This window comes from Tachypleus tridentatus, chromosome 13, assembly GCF_004210375.1.
Source record: "Tachypleus tridentatus isolate NWPU-2018 chromosome 13, ASM421037v1, whole genome shotgun sequence".
Classification (NCBI taxonomy): Eukaryota; Metazoa; Arthropoda; class Merostomata; order Xiphosura; family Limulidae; genus Tachypleus; species Tachypleus tridentatus.
The window spans coordinates 152,037,041-152,056,380 of record NC_134837.1 but is presented as its reverse complement, the minus strand read 5'-3'; the positions used below and the strand labels follow the sequence as shown (position 1 = coordinate 152,056,380).

At 33.0% G+C, this 19,340-nt stretch overlaps 1 protein-coding gene across 4 annotated transcripts in view; it reads left to right on the top strand.

Annotated features, from left to right (window-relative positions):
- Window positions 1–3,957: 3,957 nt before the first annotated feature.
- The window catches only part of LOC143238721 (phospholipid scramblase 2-like), a 31,150-nt gene continuing 15,767 nt past the window's right edge, over window positions 3,958–19,340 (top strand). The window contains exons 1-2 of one of the 4 annotated variants that reach the window (XM_076479195.1): window positions 14,075–14,213; window positions 17,781–17,870. The gene's annotated coding sequence lies outside the window, so the exon portion shown is untranslated. Of the gene's footprint in view, window positions 4,065–14,074; window positions 14,214–17,780; window positions 17,871–19,340 lie in introns of those variants that run through there. The other 3 variants (XM_076479198.1, XM_076479197.1, XM_076479196.1) reach the window with 3 other exon arrangements.

Genomic DNA, 19,340 nt, shown 5'->3' with positions numbered 1-19,340 from the left:
CAAATGATCAAAGCTTCTTTATTTTAGAAATTATATACAAAACATGTGAAACTAATCTGCCTGTCGTGCTGACCTTCACATAGCACTCTCCTACAGCTTAAACTTGATGTAAATAAAAACATGTAATGTATCACATATACATAGGTTTACTGTCTATTATTACATAATAACATTTGCAACAAACCATATGTCCACTATACATTAACTCCGGCAATGGTTTTGTGTCAAAGCAAACTTAGCTATTCTTACACTTTACATATCATTACATAAAAGCTAAATGCATATTCACAATATTTGATGATTCAATAGGAAGTTATTTGTTTTTCTAGGTTACGATATTCTGTTTTAAATATAGAGCTCGTGTATTTGTTGTTTAAATATAACACATAAAGATATGTACACAGTCTAGCTTCTTGAAAGTGTAATCATCTATCCACGTAAAGAAATATCAGTATTACACTTTGGAATTTTTTATCTGAGGGTAAAATTCTTCTAACAACAAAATAATCGTTGATACTTACCAATAGGTTTGAATTACCAAGGTGAAATTAGATTTCATACAAATCAGTGCATAATTCTTCTTATACTTATGTTGTTTAAGACATTTTGTAACAGGGATAAGTTGTATCACATGGTTCTTCTTAAGTTACAGCTATTTAAATTTTTAATTTAAAGAACAGAAGGTGACTAGTAGAGAGGGGAGACTATTTTATATTAGTTTTGTCGATGTCTTTCGACGGTGAAACGGTGTATGTATTGTATAGTTTAGTTTTATTTTTTGTAGGAGAAAAGAAAAACGTTTGGGACTGAGTGTTTGACGACATCCTTGAAGTCTCATGCTGGGTAGAAATGACAGACAAATACCGAGATAATCAGAGTTTCTCCTCATACAGACCGATAAAACACTTATATTGAGTCTAAACATACAACGACTTTCTTAAGTCCGAACATTGATCTCTCGTTGATGGAGGACCTAATGGTTCGTGGGTCGGTTGTTATTGCCACGTATAAAAATACTAACTGTTTTAACAAATACTTTGGTACATTTATAGCCAGCTAAAATTAACTATATAAATAAATTTTACACAGACTTTGAACTTATTTCTTATTTGGCGGTATGAACGGTAATGGCACAGAAAGATGACTATAAAATTTTATGAATTCTATTTCTATGGTATAATTTAAAGTGAATAATATTTTAAAAATGGTAAATTTTGCTGTTTCATATAGTAGCAAACGAACTGGTTAAAATTAATACGCGATGATCCTCTAAAATAATGACAACTTCCTCTTTCTAGTTATTGATGGCATATAAGACAATGAACTTATCATGGCGTAAGTGTATGGATGTGACCAAGAGATCACCTTTGGCACAATTTGAGACCGTGTTTATAATCTAGTTTCAATATTTTGTTAACTTTTAACAAAAAATGTATGAATAATTAATAAGTCTTTCATTTACTATTTTTTTATTGTAGCAAAATGAATAACTAGTCAAATTACATAAAGACTAAAGAGTATATTTTTGTCTAGATTACTTGACAAAGCAAACAATACATTTGTTAAAATCCTATGGACAGTTCTCAAAGTAACGGTAATTAAATATAGGGTAAGACTCCTGTATGTTTTTGGTGTTAACAAAGCAACTGCAGAGTTTGTAACATCATACATGGGAAATTGATTTTTGAAAAATGGGATGTAAGTATAGTGCTCTTTAAAATTTAGACAGATAGTATGTTCTGTACGTAATGGTTATGATAATGATTGTCAATCTAATAAATTATAATCGAAATGTTTACGTTAATAAAGTCATTGTCCTGTCTTTGATTTAAAACAAACCTATCATTGCTGCTAGACATGTAAAAACTGACCATTGTCAGTGATTTGAAATTTTCGTTTAATATGGAGGAACAATGTTTCGAAACACGATATAATAATCATAATGAAATCTCACATATTTAAATAAAATCCATCTTTTATTTTAATCCGACTAATACACTTGTTGTATGTCTTACACAGTATTATAATTAATAAATGTTTTCTGTAAATGTATTGAAAATAGCACATGTTTATATAGAATAGAACTTTGAGTATATTCTATATGGACTTTACTAAGTAACAATAAAAGTTTAACAATGATTGTACACTAACTTATATAAAAGCTAATTTAATCCATACAAAAGGTTATTATGCTGTTAGATAAAAGAAAAGTTTCTCAGCCTATATTTTTATAATTCTAAACCCGTGTAAGTTTGATACGAGTACTATATTTGTTTAGATTGTTTGTTTGTTTTTTGAATTTCACGCAAAGCCACTCGAACGCTATCTCCGCTAGCTGTCCCTAATTTAGCAGTGTAAGACTAGAAGGAAGGCAGCTAGTCATCACTACCCACCGCCAACTCGACCCTCAGATTACGAGTCGAACGCCTTAACCCACCTGGCCATGCTGGGCCTGCTATATTTGTTAAGCGGAATGTCAAATCTAATGAGTGCCACTTTAGAAGTCTTGATTTGTCTACTGAAGGCCAGTTTTAAACTGTAAGTAAACTGCATATCTGATTTAGTTTTCAAATAGTTTGTATAATTTCTAAACTAAAGAAAATTTTGAGTACTTGCGCAAACTGAATATTAATTAAAAATTATTTTTATAATAACTGCTGTTTTTGCGTGACAAACACTTAATTGTTATCAAAACTTTAATCACTTGGTGTATGGACAAACTATGTAGTACTGCTAAACATATTTCTTCATTCCAGAGAATATTTTCTCTATCACTGACCAGGTATCTAACGCTTTAGTCAATACTACAATGCAGCGCAGGTCATATGGTCAAGTCAGAAGTGCTGTTTTGTCATTCTTAATGTTGAAAGTGTCATGCTTAGTATTTGGTTTGCTGATGGTAGACGACGTCAATATGTCCAAAGTACTGTCACAGTCCTTTTTTTTTATGTAAAGTTGAAACGATATCACTTTGTTAATCTTGTGTCTGATCTTTGTAATTGTTAAAAGTCTGTGTCCAATTGTGTGTATGTGAGATCCTTTTAGTGCCTTTGCACTATACATTCTGAAAGTCCTGACGTTTTAACTAATAGTAACCAGAAATGTTGTTAGTATATTATATTTAGTTATAGGGCGATTATTTGTTTTCTATGATTTGCGAAACATTAAGTGTCCTTCAAAATATTGTCTGAAAGAAGATATGAACAGTTTAGAAATATATTCCATACTTTTGCAAGATTTGTGTGCCTTTATAGTGGAATAATGGTTATATAACAAATGGACGAATAATATTACTTGTTCTATAGATAATGATTAAATATGTTGATATGTTGATATTAGATGTTGATGACTTGTGTACAGTTCTACGAACAGTTGTTAAAATATGGTTTTGACATGTGGCAATTTCATGCAACATGTGTAAGATATTTGATCACAAACTAATAAAACTTAATTATTGCATTATAAATGTTTTATTAACGATCTTGTTTTATAAGTATAAGTTATATTTATTGTATAATAAATTATGTGGTACTATTACATAATCGTCTATTAAGTTCACCTGTTGCGGTTTTCTAACAACGCGCTCTTTACAACAAGTTGGCCTGGCATGGCCTAGCGCGTTAAGGCGTGCGCTTCGTAATCTGAGGGTCGTGGGTTCGCGCCCGAGTCGCGCCAAACATGCTCGCCCTCCCAGCCGTGGGGGCGTTATAATGTGACGTTCAATCCCACTTTTCGTTGGTAAAAGAGTAGCCCAAGAGTTGGCGGTGGGTGGTGATGACTAGCTGCCTTCCCTCTGGTCTTACACTGCTAAATTAGGGACGGCTAGCACAGATAGCCCTCGAGTAGCTTTGTGCGAAATTCCAAAACAAACGAACAATACAACAAGTTGCTGGAGGTAATCACTGGAACTGTTATCTCGCTATCATCAACTACCCCACATATGTGACTTTAGGTTGACTTAAACCAATACTTATGTGTCGTATGCGTTAGACTGAGTAAAATATAGTCCTCTTGGGACAGGACAGTGATAATTTAGTGCTGAAAATTTTTAATCACTTGAATGAGTAAGTTTTAATTATTACATTTTCAATGTAGGATTAATTAAATGATAAAAAATGTGATATCCCTGTTAGGACGAATTAACTATAAATAAATTAGCATTAAGCATTCTTTTTTGATGATTTAATTATAATTCATTTAATGAATTAATTACAAATTATTTATTTCAGGGTGAATTAATTATAAATAATTTAATTAATTAGTGTTAAGTACCCTTTTCAGGACGAATTAATTAGAAGTGATTGAATGAATTCATGTTAATAGTCCTTTTAAAGATAATTTAATTAATTAACTAGTGATTTCTTATAGATAGGATGAAACGTGGGTTGTATGAATCATGGCTCCCTAAAAACACGTTCTCTACTTTGTGCTACTATTGCGTAATCGTCCTTCAAGTCCACCTGTTATGGTGTCCAAGCAACGCACCCTTTACAACATGTAGTTGGAGGTAATCGCTGGAACTATTATCTCGTCATTGTCAATTATCCCACATATGTGGCGTCCTATGGTGGCATTTGTTGAATTGTGAGCCCATAATCTGCGATAACATTGTATTGTGTTTTTTAGTTATTGTTATTGTTTTTTTCAATAGCCGTTCTTTAATATATGCACTGTAAAATTATTTCATTAGGAGTGCTATATATTTGTCTGTATGCATTATGTTGATTCCGTGCTCTACTTACAAGTTGTGGGTCGTGAGTCCGAATCCTAATGCGTTGTTTGGTAATGAAAATTTTCGAAGCTTGAATCCATAAGGTCGGGGATTTTCAATTCTTCGGTATGATATCGATCATAGTTCTCTATTTTTATTCTGCTGTTCCGTTACATAACAACAACATTACTTTTTAAGCCTGGCGTTACCGGGTACCTTTTGTAGTTCATAAATACGTTGAGTAAACACTTTCAAAACCATGATCTTTATTACAAGCATATGTTTGTTTTCGTAGTTCGTTTTTGCTTTTTACGTCCTTAGAGACTAAAAAAATGATATTGAGAAATACGAAAACAATTTAGCAAACTCTTTTAAAATCTTTAACCTACAAGTCGAATACTGAAACAAAATTCAACGCGTGTTAATGTTATTTAATAGATTTTTCTGTATTAAACCGAGGGGATCTCTGTTATAAATTATAGCTAAAAATTATATATTTATACTTTAATTAAAGTCTTCTGGTGAGGCAGCGGCAAGTTTATGGATTTAGTTTGTTTTGGAATTTCGCACAAAGCTACATGCTCGCCCTCCCAGCCGTGAGGCGTTATAAGGTGACGGTCAATCCCACTATTCGTTGGTAAAAGAGTAGCCCAAGAGTTGGCGGTGGGTGGTGATGACTAGCTGCCTTCTCTCTAGTCTTACACTGCTAAATTAGGGACGGCTAGCACAGATCGCCCTCGAGTACGAAATTCAAAAACAAACAAACAAAGTATTTAAACATAGTCCCACAAACTTACATTTGTCAGTGAGAATTTGACAAAGTGCTTTTCTAAGACTTTTGTCTGTTTCATTATTTATATTAAACAAACCATAGACACATTTGAAAAGAAAAGCAACAATAAGATAACAGATAGATGATATGAGTGTTTATAAGAAACCACTAACATTGAAGTCTCTAAATGAAACCCAACTGATGATAGCATGTACCTGTTTTTTAAGTATATGAATATTTCTTCCTAGAAATATGTATTTAAGGTTACAAAAGGTACCCTAACCGATCTGTTGTTCACAATTACACTAAGAATACTATTGTATTTTTAGTAGGCGTGGTTAGTTTAATCTTGGGTCATACTTGTGATATACGTGATATAATACTTGTGATATAATATTTACCCTGAATTTATTATTTGTTTTGAAGATACACAGGTTTTAAACTAAGTTGCGGTCCAGAAAACCGTTAACTTGATCTTGTTTCAAGTGACTTTTGTTCCTTTGTTATTCTCAAAGTAGATATTATTTATTACTACCCATGGAGAACATTGCATAATTGATACGACACTGTACAGGAATTTCGACAATAGGGTCTTTCAGTTGTTGTTAGGTAACATTTAGAGGTTACAACTATACCTGTGTTGTAATAATAGTGACCAATCACGTGCGAAGCACATGTCACTTTGGGTAAGTGCGAGATTTCCTCAAAATTAATGAGCCTGGCATTTAGTGGGTCTGAAACTTCTTCAACTACTCACTGTGGTCTATAACATGGTGGTGACCAAATTAATCTAGGAAAGCCACCTAGAACAACTATTTAAATTAACAACTCTACAAGTACACGTATTGTGTATGTATTTATTGTATTCATAAAAATTATTCATTTTACCCACTAGTTTTGTCAAGTTTCATTTTACTTTATATCGACTCAACCAACGGAAAGTTTTAGTGACACTTTATAATCGACATTTTGAACAAATTTCCAGTTATTTAGGAAGCTTATCTCTAATAACTCTAGCATATATACAGAAAACCTTAATATACCGTATGCTAGTGTAACAGTTTCTATTGCTGGCCACCAAGTTCCTTCAAGCTACTTTCTGAAGAGAAGAACAAAGTTCACTCCACTTAATGATAACAAAAGTATTTTATCTCCTTAACTACAAGTTCTATCTGTTACTTTAAAGTAGGATAACAAAACTTTCAACGAGTGTTCGGCCTAATTTTATAATTATATCCACTAGATACTTTTCTCATGCCGCCTGTAAACTGCGCCATTAAAGGCCCGGCATAGCCAAGCGTGTTAAGGCGTGCGACTCGTAATCTGATGGTCGCGGGTTCGCATCCCCGTCGCGCCAAACATGCTCGCCCTCCCAGCCGTGAGGCGTTATAATGTGACGGTCAATCCCACTACTCGTTGGTAAAAGAGTAGCCCAAGAGTTGGCGGTGAGTGGTGATGACTAGCTGCCTTCTCTCTAGTCTTACACTGCTAAATTAGGAACGGCTATCACAAATAGCCCTCGAGTAGCTTTGTGCGAAATTCAAAAGCAAACAAAACAAACAATGATTCTCATACCTACCACACTTTCTGTAATTTTATTAATGTGCTGCAAACATTTACAAAACAAAACTAGACAACTCTTTCACAGCAATTTAAATAACTTATTGATGTATTTACTAAGTTCACTAACAAACTCATTAATTAATAACATTTACTCTCTAGCCTACACAACTCAAGTTATTCGAATACTATTGGAGAAAATCCTAGACTTTAAGCCATGAATAAGAGTTAAAAAGAATTTGTTTCACGATAACAGTAATTTATATAAACACAAATATAAGTTAATTAAAACTCTCCGAAAGCATAAGTTTCATTGTAACAACATTTCAAACAACATCAATAATGACGCATTAAACAACATTATTTTTTTCAGATTATGACTTTCTTAATTTTCCAAAAATTTACCCACACACTCAATAGTCATTACTGGGAGTCTTAAAATTATATAAACTGAAAATTTAAAGATTTTCATGAGTAAGATATCTTAATATTGCGAAACGTTTTGATGAAATTATTGAAACGACTAATATCAAATTGAAATACAAAATAAGCTTTGATTTGTTTTAATAAGGGTTTGGATAGGCAGAAGAAGTAATAAACGATAAAAGCATTTTTTATTGAAAACGTAATGCCTAATACTTTCACACAAATAATTGCTTAAAAAAACAATAAAGAATCTATTAAACCTTTATAAAAACATGTCATAATTCCAGCACACAAAGCAGCCAATAACCTTGTTTAAAATTGCAATGAAATCCTATATTATTACATTTTGTAAGGAATTTGGTTTTAATCTTCAAATACTTCAAATATTGCAGCCTTTTATAACTCTGTTTATATAATTGACACTTGAAACCGTCGGTACTTAGCGAAACTCCATAATTATAGAATTGAATAAAACACAAAGGCAACTATACGTTTCACAAAAACATCATTTATTTATGGTTGTGAATAAATGAAGGTTTTGTAAAACATACAATTGTCTTTGTTGTTTTTTTCTTCATTTCTGTAATTCTGTTTACAGTTATATTAAAACCATTTCGAACGACATTATCAAACAACATAATAAAAATTTTAGCAGGATTTGCCGTTGAAACAAATATTAACAATAATATAATTACCCCAAGCTATTTTGGAGTCCTAAATTTCATAAGTCATACATATAGAGAAGAATTTAAGTCTAAAATTAAAATATATTTAACAACAATTCAGTTCACACCTATTTAAACAGGCCAAGTCATACGTATCTTTGGTTAACGATTTCAGTACACATACAGCAAATGTATTTATTTTTTCACTTAAATATCAACACAATACACTACTTTTAAAAAGAACTGTAGAGATACATCAGTAATATAGTTTCACTTAGAGTATCTTCACGAAAGATCTAGTACTTGGAAAGAAGTACTGTATATAGAGGGTTCGAACCATAATACATAAAGCTTGTAGAAGTGATTTTCTTTCAGTAAATTACACTTTGCAATTGTAGTCGCTCCATAGCGGCTCAAAAAACGGCTCTGAGTTCGTATGTCTTCTGCAAATACAAACTTTTAGCTCATAGCTCCGCCATCTTTTCAACGGTTTGAGATCTAATTACAGTTTTGAACTCTGGAAGTCAAACCCTTTTGATACATGTATTTGATCATGCCGAAGTTCTCATAGATTAATTTACTCTAATCCTGCCTAAAATAATTTCAAGTGCCGTGAATATTGAGGATTCATTCTTGTTTCAATATTGTGATAAGCATAAATTGTTTTAACTTAAAGTAAAACTATTATATTTTCGACACTTTTCACCTAATCTTCAATAAGGATATTAATAGCATTAATCCGAAGCTAACTTTCTTTATCCTTACTTTACATAATGTAAGACAAACCTAAGCATTCCACATTTGAAAGTTATCATTTTATTCAAATCTGACATTAGTTTTGTTAAGTCAACTATTCACTTAGTATGAATCGTATAATTAGTACGGTCAACACAGAATACAAATACCTCTTAACGTATATACTCCAACACAGACCTAAGCATAACCTTTCACATTTATTGTTTTATTTAGTTTTACCAGATCTAATGCTGTCCCTGAGTCTGTATAGATCTCACAAATGATAATTTCTTTTAATAAAAGAAAATGGGAACTAGAAATGAAACACCAAAAACAAAGGAAGTAATGTAGGAATAGGCAGGATAGCATTACAACTCTTCGCGGTTTCTGATATGTTGAAATCTCAAAGTAGGTGTGGCCATCATTCTGTCTAGTCCTATCTTGTGTACTTTTAGTAACTTGGTAATTGTTCAAATTAAATTAAGGTATATACATAGTTAAATTTCTCTTTTGTAAACTTTGTTTCAGCAGTCATGTACGGATACATATATGTAATCAAATTACCTGAGAAAGGCATGACATCATAAGAAGTAAGAGTGTTTGATGTCGGAAGTCAAACAGAAAGCTCCAATAGTCATAACTTTATTTATAATGGACATTATAGCTATATGACTGGAACAAATGGATCAACAAAGTAGTATTAAACTACAGATTTTTGACATTTTAAAATTAGTTGAGTATTTAAAAAGGATTAACTACTGTCAAAACTCATTTCAAGCCTATAATTCGATCAAATTTCAAAGAAAAACACTGGTAGTAATGGATAGAACGATGGTTACACCCACTTTGAGGTTGTAGAAGTGAGAAACCAAGTGTTCTTATGTTACCCTGTCCATTTCCACCTTATTTTTTGGTGATCCCATTATTACTTCCTAATTTGTTAATTAACAGGAAGGAATCCTCAATAACCGAGATACTTGAATCGAAAAAGTATGAGATGCTTAGTCCAAAACTGTAATTAAATTTTAACTCGATCAAGATGGTGGAGCTATGGACTACAAGTTTATACTTGAAAAACAAAACAAAAAACAAACGCAAAGCTGTTCTATCAGCCGCTATGTTGCAGCTAAATTTTTTTTTTTTTTTTGGTTCTAAGTCTGGAGATTACTGTGTTTTAAGCCTATCCTTTTCGTAGTTTTTAGTGGTATCTCTCGATGTTTCCTGACTTTTGCTCACGTAGGAGAATCACATGCTATGATAGAAATGCTTTAACCAACACAGAAACCTTGAGTCAAGTGTATAGAATATAAAACTTTGCTTGCAAAGGTTAGGTTATAGCTAGAACCTATATATAGAGAATCTACATAATTCAATTTTTTTTTTATCCAGCTAATACAGCAACAAACTGAGCCGATAGCACGTGCGCATAAGCAGTTGTGCGCCTGAACGTGATATGGGGCGGGTTGTTACTTGGCACCTCACAGAGGATGCTCGTAATCACAAAATATGGCTACTAGTGTATTGTTAGCTGGTTAGTAGTATTACAAAGTGGTTATTGTTATTATCAATGTTTTAAGTAAAACTAAGAAAACACTTTTTAGCCAATATTGCATAATTCAATCATGTGCATTTAGATTTTAATGATAAGAAGGCACGGGAGAACTGTGCCTTTCCAACCACGTCAGTCAGACAATCATATTGACAAATTTGTGGTTTTGTAAAATGTTTGTCTTTGCTCTACCGACTTTCTTAAGTTCTTTGGTAGCGTGTTACTGTGCAGTTGGTTTGTTAACTATTCAACAGCGTGTGTAAAGTGCTAATAAAGTCTCGTTTACATGCTGTTTGTAGTGTGTTTGATATTTTAATTTATGTTACACATATTAAACATCTGACCTATTCCTACTATAAGTACTACTGCACTCATGAAATTTAACACATCTCTATAGGATATAAATAACTTTTTTTTTATCCTGATCTTAAACACTCCATCACATGTGGAAGCATTTAGAACACCAAAAATATTTAAAACTATATCCATAATCTCTAACCATCCTCAAACTAACTTTTTTTAAAATTATTCTTCCACTTGTGGCCCGGCATGGCCAGGTGGTTAAGGCAGCCAACTCTTGGGCTACTCTTTTACCAACGAATAGTGGGATTGACCGTCATATTATAACTCACCCACGGCTTAAATGTCGAGCATGTTTGGTGGTGATGACTAGCTGCCTTCCCTCTAGTCTTACACTGCTAAATTAAAGACGGCTAGCGCAGACAGCCCTCGAGTAGCTTTGCGCGAAATTCAAAACAAACAAACCAAGCCTTCCACTTGTAAGAACTGGTCAGTTTTTGTTCCATTTATATGCTCCTTTCTCTTTACATTATGGAGGATTGAAGCAAGTAAAACTAAATCATGTACACTAGCGGGAATCTATTCACATATGTTGTACTATCGTTCTAAGGAACTTACTACATACTAAGTAATACGTATGTCAGTACGTGTTTCTCTAATCTACAGCAATTTACGCTATTAAATTGAAATAATTCAATATATATTTTTGTTATTTGTAGTATTAGCTATATTAATATATAATATTAAGTTTCTAAAATATTAATAACTACATTAGTCCAATGTGATGGATCTTGTAGATTGAAACCTACATGTAACGACTTCACTTTGGTTCTTGGTAATTTAACTATGTAGAAAATTCGACAACTGAAGTAACATTTTTGTTTATATGTAGTTTGTTTGTAAAGTAAGGCCTATTGGTGCACATGAGTTATGCTAATGGTGGAATTTAAAGTTGAAAAAGTAAAACACTTTTCTTATTATTAAGTTATGTTATTTTGAATTTTGCGCAAAGTTACTCAAGGGCTATCTGCGCTAGCCGTCCCTAATTTAGCAGTGTAAGACTAGAGGGAAGGAAGCTAGTCATCATCACCCACCACCAACTCTTGGGCTACTCTTTTACCAACGAATAGTGGGATTGACAGTCACATCATAACGTCCTCACGGCTGAAAGGGCGAGCATCTTTGGTGCGACCGGGATTCGAAACCGCGACCCTTGGATTACGAGTCGAACGCCTAAGCCATCTGACCAAGCCGGGCTCTATTATTAAATAAACTATTATTTTTATCGAATAATACAAAATAACCCGGTCCAAAATAGAAAATACTACAACAATTCTGTCAGGAGTAACGTTATTCTGGTAAAAAGAAAACAGAATGTAAACTCAATTTCAATATAAGATCTCAAACGTGATTGAAATAACAAGAAGAAAATTTTTGTTCAAATTTTGCGCAAAGTTACACGAAAGATATTTACGCTAACTGTTCCTAATTTATCAGTGTAAGACTTCAGGGAAAATAGTCATCATCACCTACCAGAGTCTCTCTTTTATCAATGAATAGTGGAATTGACCGTCTCATTGAAACGTTCCACGGCGAGCATGTTTGGTAGGATGGATATTTGAACTTACAACTTTCAAATTGCGAGTCGAGCGCCCTAACCATTTGGCCACTTTAAAAATATAAAATGAAGTCAGAAATTTAAGACAAGATTTAAGAGATAGGAAATTTAGAAAAGAACTGCTCACAATTTGGAAGATAAGAAAAAATGTACAGAAAGATTTCAACAATAAAATCAAAGTATTACAACAGCACATCCAGACTGAAGAAACCGTGATAATTTATAAAAAGACATCAACTTGGGAGGGAAAATGTTTAGAAATTGAGTTCATAAATGTAAGCATCAAAGAAAATTAGTTACAAAATATGAAAAAGAGAACCTATCTATGTACATTTACTACGATTATTGTTATGCTGTCTATGGCAACAAGACGTCCATAAACTGCTCTATCTACACCACTACCTCATCAAGTTAAGATATATAATTAACCAGTTCAAAAAAATCGCCTAATTAAGAAATAAACACATTATGACAACGGGTACCATTGGAAACATATTGCGTGCAGTTTGATATGAAATGAGTGGACGGAAGGATAAATGTCAAGATATTCATCTTGCTGCATATCTAAGATAACTGGCTTAAACAACATCGAGCAAACTTACAAAAAAAATAGCCGTATCAACTATCAGGTATTGAAGCATTACATCAGAAGAAAGCCTATAAAGCAAAATTAGAAAAAGTGAAAGACAAGATCTTAGCTAAACTTGTTCCAGATGCTCCACGTGAAATGATGGATCCGTTCGACATGTGAGAAATATAGAGATGTCTTAGAAAGTGAAAACATCTGAATTATAGACTGAAGTAAAATAAGTGTACATCTGTAAGGGAAGCTGTTTAATTTATAATATAATTAGAATCAATTAAAGTTATAGAGAAACAACTAAATAATTCATCCAGGAATTACGGGGGCGTCATTGTGTGTGTGATTTTTTAGAACACCACCACATCGGATTACCTCTGCGTCTGCTGATGGGAATCGAACCGTTAATTTTATTGTTGTAAAACCATAGACTTGCAGCTGTACCACCCGGTGACTGGAAGATGTCTGAACAAACAGGGTATAAACATAAATGCCCTCTGAAAATAGCGTCACATAAGGGACGCTTAACATTGCAATGTGTACTGTCGTAATGACATCAGTGAAACCTGCGCATGCAAAGAAGTAAGAGAATGATTACGTACTTTGTAGACTACAACAGAACTTCATATATGAACTAGTAAAACAAATATAAATATATTTGTTACTCTTGAAACAGAATATTTTTGGTGACCCTGCGAAAGTACGTCTAGTATAAAGGTTTTATTTCATCTTAAATTCAAAAACATCTTAGTTAAATAAACATTATCCAAACACAGCCTCCCTGCATTAGTGGTTTATCGGCACAGTATCAGCAGTAACAGACGAATTAAAGAAATTGTTTTAATCTCAACAATATAAACGCATGTTTTCGTAGCCGTCTTTTTTGCTTTAATTATATTGATAGCACAGACTTAGGGAAGATATACTTAGTGTGTAAGTCACTAGATGGTGTACTTTTTCGGGCTTTATAAGAAATTATATTTTTTCACAACCTAAATGATAGTTTCTTTTGATGATGAAGAAATTACCACTTACAGTAGAACAAAGTTATATTTAGGTTACAAGTACTTTTACGTTCGCGTCCAACGTGTATACTGCTTTTTCTCTTTGTAATCTACTCTCACTACAATACCCTGATAACCAAACAGAAGCTCGCACGATTCGTTGAGCCTAGCTACGTCACTGATTACAAGTGCACTCACTTGTGAATATATCAGAATGTTGGTCAGATGGATTTTTAAAAATCATGTGAAGTCAGACAAAGAAAAATAAATAATTTGTGAGACACAAAACTAAGGTATGTGCGTAAATATCTAAATGAAATAAGTTTAAATATGTTAGTGTGTGTTTTTTTTCTAATAGAGTTCTAAAGCTTTTAGATTTTTATACCAAGAACACGTATCACTACAGTAATAGTAATTTTCATGAAGGTGACATATTAGGCTAAAGCAATAGGTTTAGGTTAATACTGTACGATAAAATAATTATCTTGAACTGGAAATAGTGACGTGTTGCATGAAACCCTTGTACAATAAAAGTGATAGATTTTGTGAATTATTTTTTTGGGGGCCAGTTTCTTTTAATTTTTTGTTACAATAATGAGTTACTTTTTATGAGATTTACTGTTAATGATTCCAAGACTGCATGTATTTCTTCAAAATTAATAATAACATACATATACTCCGTGTTGTCTTTTTTAATTCTGTACACCACTGCTTTCAAAAGCTACTTTATAGTAAGCCCTTCGCTAGAACGATCGGTGTTGAAACATTTATTTCACAAATACATTAGAAGCACACTACTTTCTTCAAAAACTGAAGACACATCCTTTGAAAACATTTAAAATATAAATTTGTTGTGTGTATATGTGTTGTGTTATTCCAAAGTAAATGATCATTTATGATACTGCGATAGAGAATTGTAACAAACTTCCTGAGCTTGGCTAGAATGGTTTAAGGTTATAGAGTTACACATAAAACAGTTTTTACACGGCGTATTTTTTAAATATTTCTAAGAAGATTTTCTATAATATCTGGACCATTTTAGGAAAGTAGCCTAAATTGTTTAGAGCCGTTTTCGAATTGTTATAAAAAAGTAAAATGGGTAGATGGCCGATGGGTACTCGTTCTAAAAATAGGAAGGTTAAGTAAAAACTATTTATAATATATAAATGAGTCGATCATGGTGTAGGGTTAGCGAACTCGGCCTATAAATCTGAGAGGCTCAGTTTTTCGTCTCGTTGACTCGAAAAATGCGTTCCCAAATTTGAGCGCTGTGGGTACACATGAGAGGAAAGATCAACCGACACTAGTTCATTACATTACAATAGTCAAAGAGTTTCCGATGGGTGATATTTGCTAGCTACCATTGTTTTACTCTATCAGTTCAAAATTAGGTATAGTTATGCGCAGTTAGTTCTTTGTGTAGTTTTGCTCTTACAGTATTATTCCTATTTGTAAGAAAACAACAAAGTTTTGATAAATAAGCAGGTATTTAAAATAAAATAAGAATACTTAAGTGCAAAATCGTAGAATACGTTAACGCATTAGTGGTTTTGTACGTTTTGAAATGTTTCAAAGCTATCCACATACATAAATTTATATTTATATAGTATATTTATGGATGTTAGTCTATAAAATTCTAAGTGTTTTGTGTAATTAAGTTATTAAGTTTATTTTTAAGTGCCAAAATTGTACTAGATTTTATAACTTTTTTTATATCGGATCTGGCTCCTAAATATTGGGACTGACTCCTAGGTCTGAAAATATTTGTCGAATGTCACTACTAGAAGCATTTATTGTTCCTACTTTTTTAAAATAAAAAGAGTGTGTTTTTGAAACTAAACAAAAACCTGCACAATGGGCTATCTGTGTTCTGCCCACCACGGTTATGGAAACCCGATTTCCAAAGGTGTGAGTCCACAGGCATATCCACAGGGAAACTGATATTTAATAACAGAATTGTTCGGTCTAGATACCTTGGGTTTTATTATATTGTTCATTAAATATGTATTTGATCACAGCACTAAACCTATTTAAGAACCCAAGCTAACGGGTTAACCCAGTAAAACGCCACATTCTTCCTCTCCCACTAATATTGCGTATTTTTTACCTTACATCAGGGTCATGGGACGACCAGTTTGGTGACTATTATCCCAAGTGTAGTATGTGAACTCGGGACCACTTCCACAACAATGGGTGATTTATCAACTGAACTATACGGTTAACTCGCTAACAGTTGCTAGTAAAGCACACTTTAAAAATATAAACTTCAGAAGAAAAGTTCACTCCTCGTCTTCATTCATTTATCTTTATTTTTCTGTGTTATTTGAAACTTTAGATCAGCGGTTGTCTCTTATGGAAGTTTATTTTTACGGCTGTGTGGATCCTACTTTGCCGGATACCTCTTTTTATAATGTACATTTTACCTTCAGCACGTTGTAGTTTTTTTCCCTACTTTTTGTCTTTCTTTCTAGAAGCATCTCTTTTAGTGTTTTTTTATCTCAAGAATTGTCTTAAAAGTAATCGAATGTTGCTTTTAGGCTCAGTTTCCTTTATGTGTATATACTCGACATAATTCTTACGTTACCAAGATGTACATACGTTGAGGCCAATGGTATTATATTGCAAAAACATGGAAATGTTATAATAATGAAACCCTTGACAGATCTAAGAGAAGTCAATTAAACATAGTATGTGTATGTTCCTGTATTTATTTACATTTTATTAGCTCTAAACGCGTTGTAAATCTAGTTAGAGTACTGTATGATAACTCCCTGTTAGGAGCTGATGCCTGGCACAACCGCACTCATGTGTAGGAGATTAACATGAGCACTGACGTATGATTAATACGTTTTGCAGAATAATACATATTTTGTTCGTTGTTTCAATGAGGGTTGCCCCCATCTGTTTAATGGCTTAGCATATGTAATTTACAATAAAGAAGATAAAAATTTTCAAATAATCTATATCAATAAAGCAGCTTATTTTTTGATGCACTTTAACATTTATTTCTTAATTTTTTCTTCTCCAGAACGTGAATTTTAGCGACGAAAATGGTATATAGAATGTCTAATCTACTCATATATGAGCTCGACTTGTAATTTGAGTTGCGGGTTCGGCTCCCATCACACCAAACATGTTCGCTCTTTCATCCTTGAGGGCGTTGTAACGTCACGATCAATCCCACTATTCGTTGGTAAAAGAGTAGCCCAAGAGTTGGCGGTGGGTGGTGATGACTATTTGCCTTCTCTCTAGTCTTACACTGCTAAATTAGGGACGGCTAGCGCAGAAGCCCTCGAGTAGCTTTGCGAGAAATGAAAACAAAACCAAACAATACTCTTTTATCTTCCCTTTTTAATATTTTGGTAATTTATTAATAAAGTAGCCAAAAAGCTTTCAGTTAATACCAATAAAACAGTTTCTACTTAACCTACATTAACATATGCGGCAACTTACTGGTGAAATGCTTGTTTGTTTGATTTAAAGCAAAGCCACTTTGGACTACCTGTTGTATCTACCGCGGGGAGTTGAACCTTGAATTTTAATATCAACCTGATATAACTTAACACATGTAACTTACCAGTTAAAGAGTCGAAAAAATTTCAGCAACCAGTATCATTAAAGTAACTTGTGCCTGACACGTTGATGTACCAGTCCTTTATGTAATGTATTACAGTATTCATTATTATCTTACCAAAGGTTTTGTATAAGCTTTAAAAATTCCATGCATATACTTTAAACATGGTAAACATTGTAATATGTTCAAGGTAAATTTGTAGAAAGAGTTAGCGAACAAAGTAGTAGCATTATGGATGCTTACCGTTACCCACTTTCAACATCCAGTTCTTAATGTCCTTCCACAGTGTTTCATGTGATTAATTAATTGAAGATCATTGACGGCTGCAGGAGTATTTTATAAGCCGAAGTTGAAACAACACGGGTCAAAGTAGAAAGTGAGTATAACTGAAAAAACAGCTTCTTATATCATCATTATGTATTATATTATTGTAATGGTGGCGGTCATTATTTTTCATTGCTTCCCTACACTCTGAGATATGTATTAGACGTTTGTGTGCCCTCCCCCACACTATGTGTATGTTGTGTTATAGAAAGTTTAATAAACATATTTGTAACTACGTGGCGCCATCTATGCATGTACTTAACTTTGATTTACTGTCAAAGATAAAAAAATGCTTAATAAAAACAACAAGAATGGGTTTGGATGTATTGCTAGCCATCATTAATATGTCCCTTATTCCAAATTATACAACCACAAAGTCTGGTTGATACTGGTCCAGCGACCTAAAAGTAGTTAGATAACGGACAAACAGACATACACCAGGTTTTTGTGCTTTATATATACATATAGTTTCTATCATATACATTTGTTTTCCCAAGTTTTAAATACATCAATGTAAGCTATGAAAAATATAGTATTTTGTAAAACTAATTCATATTAAAGAATATTGAAAAGATGTGAATACAAACGTCTTTACGCAACCTATGAACAGTTATAAGATCTTATTTGTTTCATTTAACAATTTCAGATAAAACAAATACTAGATTACACCTATGGTTACTTTTTCGTAAAACATTTAACATTACACAAGTGCCAAGAAATAAACAAAAATAAATAAAAACAAAAAATTTTTATATGGGATTATGACAAAAAAAGCAATTGAGCATAAACCATGTTCATTGAACATGTTGATATTTAAGTGAAAAATACTTTCTTGACAAGAGGTATGAACCTCTTCCACCGGGTGTTCCACAGTATCCAGAAGAGTATGTTAAGTGGTTAAGATCTACATTAGTTGAATCACACAAGTTTTCTTGTCAACAACTACGAAAAACTGCTTGAAGAAATTAGGTCTGGTTGTGGTACATACCAGAAACATTGAAACAGCTTGAATCTAGCAGAAACAGCCCATATCTTGAGCTCTGGCAGATTGGTCCATTACAGTAGGTGCAAGCTGAATTAAGGTATATGGGCTATGTGGCTACGTGAAACACTACGCAAGCACTGCACTTTTGGATTATCACTTGGGTATTATTGTCTGACAAGTCTTTGAAATGCTTTACTTTTGATGTTATAAGATACGATATAAATATTACACTATGTGATTAACACTCGATCATCAGTGAATCGATGTGATACCTGAAACATCAACAATTTGTACAACTGAAGATGGAAACTAGAAGTTCGGAAATTGAGTTGAAAGAACTTTGTAATCCTTGTTTTCTGGGGTGTCAGATAATGTTTCACAGTATGATAAAAACCGTACACTTGCTCATAACTTGATTGATTTCATAAGCTAGAACGTCATGTCTTTGAAAGAAAAATAACAGAAAGAAAACACAATCGCTGCTTTCAAAACTACAGAGTGCGTTTTCTTATCTGAAATTTAGTCTAAAGTTCGAGA